We start from the raw sequence: 7,737 nt of genomic DNA, 5'->3' as shown, positions 1-7,737 counted from the left end.
ATACATATACACACACATATATATATATATACTTATATATACACATGTATACAATGACCACATACATGACTGAATCAATATTGTAATTATCTCTTCTGCTTCAATGACACGTCTCTCCCTTATGCTCATTAACTTCCAAATGCTCCCAGCAATCAACCAATTATCAGTAAAACTAAATGGAATTGAGTCTGCTTTAGTTCTTCAAATGTAAACCATTCTCTTTTTGAGCTGACATTTCTTCCAAGAAATATTTTTGTACAGTTTTTTGTTTTTTATTGACTGCTAGAATCTTAAATCCTCAAAAATGCTTAAAATACAATTTTCAATCTTAAAACAGTTTTTATAGAAATAACTTTATATAAATGTTAGTGTTAAAATATTTTCCGTTATAAAATTAATTAAAAAACAGGCATGGCTCTGTGGTAAGAAGTAACTTGCTCCCCAACCACATGGTTCCAGGTTCAGTCCCACTACATAGCATCTTGGGCCAACCAAAGCATTGTGAGTGAATTTGGTAGACGGAAACTGAAAGAAACCACTCATATACATGTGTGTGTGTGGGGGGGGGGTATGTGTCAGTCCCCACCGGTGTTGGTGTGTTTACATCCCTATAACTTAACAGCTTGATAAAAAAGACTGGTAGAAAAAGTAAAAGGCTTTCAAAAAAGATAATTACCAGGGTTGATTCATTCTCTTAATCTTTTACTTGTTTCAGTCATTTGACAGTGGCCATGCTGGGGCACTGCCTTTAGTCAAACAAGTCGACCCCAGGTCTTATTCTTTGTAAGCTTAGCACTTATTTTAATGGTGTCTTTTGCCAAACTGCTAAGTTACAGGAATGTAAACACACCAACACTGGTGTCAAGCAATGGTGGGAGGGACAAACACAGACTCACAAATACACACACACCACACATATATATATGATGAGCTTCTTTCAATATCTTACCAAATTTTATTCTAAAAGCCTATATACACACAGTATTAATTAATTTTGGAGTCCCACTTAAGGAAAATTGGAAATATGTAATGTGATGACAGGGAGAGTAGTTATGTTAATGTGAATAAATCTAATACAGTGAACATCAAACCCTCTGATAAACATGTCTGTGTTTAATTCAGAGTTAGTGCATCTAAGATCCATTTAGGTGGGCTTGGATTTATCCAAATAAAATACACCATCCACCTTTATCATACTAAGCATTCAGTGGGCCAGCTGAACAAGCAACCTGAATATATCAATGTCAGGTTGTCCATAAGAGTGTCTCACAGATCAGTTCTTGTTTAGCTCCAGAAATGTCCACAAAGCATATATATCTCTAATGATCTCAACAGTTGCAAGAAGACAGCTGCACAATCTTGGTTTTGTCAGATGCTTTTAGTCAGAATCGCTCATAAAATGCATGTTTAAAGTCCTTAGCCTAAGACTACATTCTCTAAAGTGTTCTTTTTTTGTAAGAATGATAGATTTGGTTGCTATTCCTAGCATGGCAACAGGTAAAACAGCATCACTCTCTTTAGCTCTCATTCCACACTGGAGTTATTAAAAATAGAATGGTCATCTAGATACTTCTTCAGTCACAGTGGTTCCTGTTCTTCAAAACTGGAAATGAAAAGCACACCAGTAATATAAGAGGGCTGGTGTCTAAAGACCTGAACAGTCGCAGTTGAATAATTTCCTTTATGTAATGCTTATCTATTAATACTTATCCAAGAAAACATAGTAGACTCGACAGAGCCACAACAGAGATTTAACTCTCAGTGGTTTGTACATAATTCAACATTGACTTAGTGAATTATAAGAATTGCCAGAGCATCAGATAAAATGCCCAGTGGTGTTTAGTTATGGGAATTTAGCATTCAGAGTTCCTATTGTACTGAGATCAACTTTGCTTTTCATTCTTCCAGGGTCAATGAAATAAAGTATGATTTGAGAACCAGGGCTAATTTCGATTTGTATAAGGCTGGTGCCATGTAAAAAGCACTTGTGCCAGTGGCACATGATACCACTGGTACTGGTGCCATGTAATAGCATGATACAACGTAAAAAGCACCTGGTACACCCCGTAAAGTGGTTGGCATTAGGAATGGTATCCAGCCATTGAGATTATGCCAAATCAGACAATTGGAGCCTGGTGCAGCTCTCCAACTGGCCAGTTCCCATCAAACTGTTAAATCCACATCAACATGGAAAACAGATGTTAAATGATGATGATGATGATTCTAAATGTGAATGTATGAGAATCCCCTTATATTACAAGTGTTTCTGAAAAATCTTTCCATAATGTGGAAGCCTAACACAAAACTTATTTTTCCTATTGACGTCCTTTTTATGCGGAGGATGGCTATAGATATAAAAGAGAGAAAAGGACATTCATCCTGTCAAACTGGTGCAATTCATAAATTAATTAAAGAAGGTAAAAATGCCAGAGTGAAAACTGATAATAAAAGATAACAACTGAGTGAATAATAATGGGCACTGCTAGAGTCTGTTGATATTCAGTGCTGGGAAATATAATTAGCTTTGTACAAGTTTGAGAAGTCAGCAAGAACACTGGAACTTCTGGCTCCAACAAAATTAAATTCCTTGTGGAAGAATGTCAAAAGAGCAATCTTCTGACTAATAAAATATATCAGAAATGTAGAAATATATATTTCTTAATGAAAATGAAATGAAAACCACATACATTAGACGAAAACACAATTATATAAATAACATATAAAAGTTGAAGATGGGTGTATTTAGAATAATTTCCTTTTGACATTTCAGACATATTAAGATGTTTTGTTGATAGGTGCCATCAACAGAGATACTTCTTTTTGTCTTCTCCCTCATGAAAAAAATAAAAGGAGAATGTTTGATGTAAAGCTTACATTTACTAATGTTCCCAACAGAAAAATAATCATCTTTCCTCTCAGACATGAGCCTAAAAGTTATCTTATATACAATGGCCTAAACAAATTATAAAATTCTTAATCATTTGTCTAAACACAGCCTACTTTGTTTATAGAGACTTTCAACAAAATTGAGAGCCAGTCTCTCATGTTTCAGTCTCAACTCTAGAACTGTATCAAAAAGAATATAACGAAAGATTTATTAGTTTCATTGAAATACATTGGAGGATTTGAAGCTATCAAAATATCTTAAACATATTAATATCTTGCCGTCTTCATTTCAGATATTGCTAATAATAGTTTCAAATTTTGGCACAAGGCCACTAATGTTAAGGAGTGTGGTTAGTTGATTACATCAACCCCAGTGCTCGACTGGTATTCATTCTTTCAGCCTGAAGGAATGAAACTGAAGGACCTTGATGACATTTGAACTCAGAACACAAAGAGCAGGAAGAATTTTGTCTGATGCAATAAGGATTCTGGCCAATAATAAAAGTTAAATTCTGGCACAAAGCCAGCAAATTTAATGGGTACGGGTAAGATGATTAAATTGATACTTATTTAATCAATCCCAAAAGGATGAAAGGCATAGTCAACCCTGGAAGGTTTTTAACTCAGAATAATAATAATAATAATAATTATTATTATTATAATCCTTTCTACTGGACACTAGGCCTAAAATTTGGTGGAAGGGGACTAATGAATTACATCAACCCCAGTTTTTTTACTGGTACTTAATTTATAGACCCCCAAAAGGATGAAAGGTAAAGTCAACCACAGTGGAATTTGAACTCTGAACGTAAAGCCAGATAAAATGCCGCTAAGCATTTTGCCCGGCATGCTAATGATTCTGCTGGCTCTGCTACAAGGCTGAGAAATTCAGGGGGAAGGGGATAGTCGATTTTAAGGACCCCAGTGCTCAGCTGGTACTTGCTTTATCGACCCCGAGCGTCGCATAGCACACCAGTGTGCCGCGGTATAGCGATTGCATAGCACTGGTCTAGACATCTCTCTCTCTATGCCCGTGTCTCACTATCATCTCTCTCTGTCACTCTCTCTCTCTCTCTCTTTCTCTCCCTCTCTGTCTAGCTCAATTTAGAGAAGGAAGACATGGAAACTGACAGCCTTTCAGATTCAGAGAAATTCTAAGTGACACTTCTGACTGGCTGTGTAGTAAGTAGTTTGCTTACCAGCCACATGGTTCCGGGTTCACTCCCACTGCATGGTACCTTAGGCAACTGTCTTCTATTATAGCCTTGGGCTGACCAATGCCTTGTGAGTGGATTTAGTAGATGGAAATTGAACGAAGCCCATCATATAAATATATATGTATATGTTTGTGTGTCTGTGTTTGTTCCCCCCGACTCTTGCTTGACAACCGATGTTGGTGTGTCTATGTCCCCATAACTTAGTGGTTTGGCAAAAGAGACCAACAACATAAGTACTAAGCTTACAAAGAATAAGTCCTAGGGTCAATTTGTTCAACTAAAAGATGGTGCTCTAGCATGGCCACAGTCAAATGACTGAAACAAGTAGAAGAGTAAAAGAATATGGTGAAAGAAATAGAGACTTATAGCAGAGAGGAAACCTGACTTTCTGAACGACACCCTGTTGCAGGCCACAGACCAAGTCTGTGGCTGGGGGAAGGCTCAACCAGATGTAGGGTGATGTACAGGTAGCATAGTACTGCAGATACAGACATAGACTAAAAGACAGGCTTGAAAAGATTGGCAGGAAATGGGCTGCAAAGTAAAATATCAGCTTGTGAGAAGAGGAAGAAAGACATCAGGAGGCAGGAAGTAGTTTGCACATGTTCTGCAACATGAGAATCACAAATGTGAAGCGGTTCAGATTGTTAAGCAGTGTGAGAAAGTAGATATATATCATGAGAATATGTTATGGAATGATAATGGCACACTTGCTCACATTCATGCCAAAAAGAAAGCAGTATGACACTGTTACTATGAGAGATTCTTGAATATAGAGAATGCATGGGAAAGAGAGACTACTCGTAGTAGAGTCTACCATTCAAGTTGACATCATTATGTGCCATAGAGAAATTAAAGATATGATCGTAAGGAATGTGCCTGGTCGTCCAAGAGTTACTGATGAGGTGCTTTAAAGTTTGGTGGAGTAGAGTAATGGCAAATCACCCTCACAATCAATCAAGTAGTGCAGGAAAGCGTGATACTCTGTGGCTGACATAGCAATATCATCAACTACTACAACAAAATGATATGCACTGGAGAGAAAGCAAATTAGGCGTTTCAAAGATGAGGCAGAACGCGCTCTTAGAATAGCTCTTCTCGCAAAGTGGATTAACCTGCTAAGCAGAGGATTCCAAAGTAGCAAACAAAAACAAGACAGGAAAAAATAAACAGTGAAAAACAACGCTAAGGGCCGCTAATCCGAACGAGAGGAGATACTGAACGCTGTGAAGTGACGAACTTGAGTGGAGAGAGATAGCAGTTCGTCTTGCCTTTATGCTGGCCGAAGGAAGAAAGGAAGAGGTGACCACAGGTCACATGTGATCAACAAGGAGTGGTAGAGAGAGGAAAAGGGAGGAAGTTGAACAAAGGTGAACGACAAGAGACAGGGAGACAGAGTAAGAGAGAGATATGTATAGCAGTGAAGTGGGGAAGCAAGGACAACAGAAGCAAGCAGAACGAGAGGGGGAGATAGGTAAGAAGAAAGATATGTATATGTATCCCTGTAAAAGTGAAAAGAAAGTACATCTTGGTGGCATTTGAACTCAGAATGTAAAGCTGGAAGAAATGCTGTTAAGCAACTTGTCTAGCATGCTAACAATTCTACCAGCTTGCCCCCTCAATAGTAATTATAATGATAGTAATCCTTTATAGGCCCAACATATGAAATTTTGTTACATGCTGGCATAGGTTAGACAATTTGACACAATCTGATGTGTCCAAACACTGCATCATGCTCTAGTGTCTGATTCCTACAGCTGATTATCCTTCCAAATACCAACCACTTTAATGTACTGTGTGCTTTTTTTTTTTGTGTTACAACCACTAGGGGAGAAGCAAACTGGTAACTTCAATGCTGTTGGTGGCACAAATATATGTGTGTGCGTGTGTGAATCTTTTGCTTTGTTTTTTAACTTGCTTCAGTCATCAGACTGTGGCCATGCTGGAGCACTGACTTCAAGAATTTGTTTTTTTTTAGTTGAATGAATCAACTCCAGTACTTATTTTTTTGTTAATCCTGGTACTTATTCTATGGGTCTCTTTTTGCTAAACCACTAAGTTACAGGGACATAAACACATCAACACCGGTTGTCAAGCAATATTAGCGACAGACAAAGACACACATACATAGATAAATACATAGATACATACATATATGTGACAGGCTTCTTTCAGTTTCCATGAGCCAAATCCACCAAGGCTACAAGAGACGCTTGTCGAAGATGCCACACAGTGGGACCAAACCTAGAACCATGTAGTTGTGAAGCAAGCTTCTTACCACACAGCCACACATGCACCTATATATATATATGTACAAGAGGTGTATAAAAAGTCTTGAGCCTCAAAAAAACAAAACATGGTATAAGACGTCTGATGAAGGTACAAGACTTCAAGGCTCAAAACTTTTCATACACCCCTTGTGTGTGTGTGTGTGTGTATATATATATATGTATATATATTATTTTCTTAGTGTTGGCTCTTTAGTAAAGAAATTCTTTGAAGGTATTGTTTCTAAATACATTTATCTAAATCAAATTTAATTAGTCACTGTCTCTGGAATATTCTATTACAGAATAAAGTGAATAGTTGTTTGCTTCTGATAACAAAAATTGCTCTTGGCAGTGTAAACTCGGTAATTTACTCAACTTGATTTGAATTGACAAAATAACAAATTCTGTTAAAATAAAAGAGCCCTTCCCATTATATGTTAAATATTGCTATATATAATTTGTTCCTTTACAAAGTGAACGACCCCCCCCCACCTCCACATTTGTCAGTTAAATGTATTCCAGACGGCATCACTTTAGAATTTGCGTTCGTAATACTTTATCCAGATAGTGACTTATGACATTTTATTTTGTTTTATTAAATATAGAGTGTGTAAATATATGTATAACATAAATCTTGCGGTTACAAGTCCATGAAGAAATCTCATGTGGTCATTCAATCTGTTAGAAATAGTAACCAAATCTTGCTCATATCACATTCTATCTTAAGGACAGATTTTATAAAGAAAGAGAAGAACAGAACAGAATGGAATACCTTTGATCACAGTATCACAGTACTGCTGGATCAATGTGGATTGGGGCTAAACAATAATAGCATTAATTTTGTGTGTGTGTGTGTGTGTGTGTGTGTGTGTGTGTGTGTGAATGCATGTTTGTGCATGTGTGCTAGCATATTTGTGCACATGCATTTGTGTGTGTCCGTGTGTCCTTGTCATGACATCTTGACATCACATGATATTTGTAGATGAGTGTCACTGTTAAACAAGTAGTGGTGCTTGCTTCTAATTTTCAGTAAAAAAATCATGTCACATCCTGAGGAAATATCTTGCTTGGAAACAAGTGAGGGTAGGCAACAGGAAGAGTATCCAGCTGTAGATCTACTGCAACAAATTCCATCTGATCCAATCCAAGCACCTATCCACACATGGAAAAGCAGACATTACAAGGAGGACAATGATGGGACATAAGGAGCAACATGCACAAATCTACTGCTGTGATGTCAATTTATGGGTTTGAAGATTCCAAAATAATATAAGAACCTTTATTGGTCACTGCTTCAGTGAGAGAGAGAGAGAGAGAGAGAGAGGGAGAGAGAGAGAGAGAGAGAGAGAGAGAGAGAGAGAGAG

The sequence above is a fragment of the Octopus bimaculoides genome, chromosome 17 (genome assembly GCF_001194135.2).
Source record: "Octopus bimaculoides isolate UCB-OBI-ISO-001 chromosome 17, ASM119413v2, whole genome shotgun sequence".
NCBI lineage: Eukaryota > Metazoa > Mollusca > Cephalopoda > Octopoda > Octopodidae > Octopus > Octopus bimaculoides.
The sequence above is the reverse complement of the archived record's forward strand: the minus strand, read 5'-3'. Positions refer to the sequence as shown.